Here is a 1,171-nt window from a genome sequence, read left to right as displayed (position 1 = left end):
TATATATATATACAGTATAATTATTGAGTGACTCCAAAAAATTTGAGTCACTCAATTCTGTGGAAAAAAATTATGGAATCACACTGTGAATTTTCATTACCAAAACTAATACCTGCATCAAATTAGATCTGCTCGTTAGTCTGCATCTAAAAAGGAGTAGGGTGGCCGGGCTCAGCCTTAGAGATAGGGTTTGGAGCTCTGTAATCCGGGGTGGCTCAAAGCAGACCTGCTGCTCCTCCACATCGAAAGGAGTCAATTGAGGTCCAGGCATCTGATTAGGATGCCTGCCTCCTGGATGCCTCCCTTTAGAGGTATTCTGGGCACAATCCACTGGTAGGAGGCCCCCGGGGAAGACCTAGGACTCGCTGGAGAGATTATATATCCTCTCTGGCCAGGAAAAGCTTCAAGGTCRGCCCAGGATGAACTGAAAAGTGTCGCTAGGGAGAGGGATGTCTGGGTTTCTCTCCTGGATCGATTGCTTCCACGACCCAACTACGGATAAGCAGAAGAAGATGGAAATGGAGACCATTTATTACACGCAGCCTCTGTGATCAGATTAACAAACTTAGAAAAACGCTCCTTCTGGGACTTTAAAAAAGGACGCATGCCCATTAATCGCTCCACTGCTCCACTTTCTTGAATCTTCTTGAAGTTCTCCCACTTCCTGATCTGAGGCCCATGGCTCTCGTCACCTAGGAAGCTCAAACTTCAGCCCTACAACTTCTCCTGGGACTTTCCTTTTTCACCTGTCGTTATGTTCATGTTTTCTATGTAACTTTTGTTAGAAACGTTTGCCAAAGTTTAATGCGCCAACCCAAACCCTGGGTTTGGGTTGCAAAAAAGAATGTAGACCACCTTCAAATTCCTGCAGTGCACTGATTTGAGATGCTGTCTCATTCTGAGCAACCTCCACCACCAGCCTTCCCTACTGCAGGACAAGAAGGTCACACCGCCACCTGCCCAAGTGTCTGGCATCCAAACCAATCTACGGATTTCCCTGGAGAAGTACCTTTTCTTCAGCGAGATCCCTTCGACAGCTAAGTCTTTGGTACTAATACACAGCAGGACGTTGACTCGGTAGGGCAAAACATTTGTTTATTTGCTGGTGACAAGGTGCTTAGAGCATTTACTGGTCCCATCTTCCAACAAGTCTTTTGGTATATATATATAT

At 45.6% G+C, this 1,171-nt stretch overlaps 1 protein-coding gene across 1 annotated transcript in view; it reads right to left on the bottom strand.

Moving 5' to 3' along the window:
- tmtc1 (transmembrane O-mannosyltransferase targeting cadherins 1) overlaps window positions 1–1,171 on the bottom strand; it is a gene marked incomplete in the record, with an annotated part of 71,980 nt that overhangs the window by 20,770 nt on the left and 50,039 nt on the right.

This window comes from Austrofundulus limnaeus, unplaced genomic scaffold (genome assembly GCF_001266775.1).
Source record: "Austrofundulus limnaeus strain Quisiro unplaced genomic scaffold, Austrofundulus_limnaeus-1.0 Scaffold182, whole genome shotgun sequence".
Classification (NCBI taxonomy): Eukaryota; Metazoa; Chordata; class Actinopteri; order Cyprinodontiformes; family Rivulidae; genus Austrofundulus; species Austrofundulus limnaeus.
The sequence above is the reverse complement of the archived record's forward strand: the minus strand, read 5'-3'. Positions and strand labels throughout refer to the sequence as shown.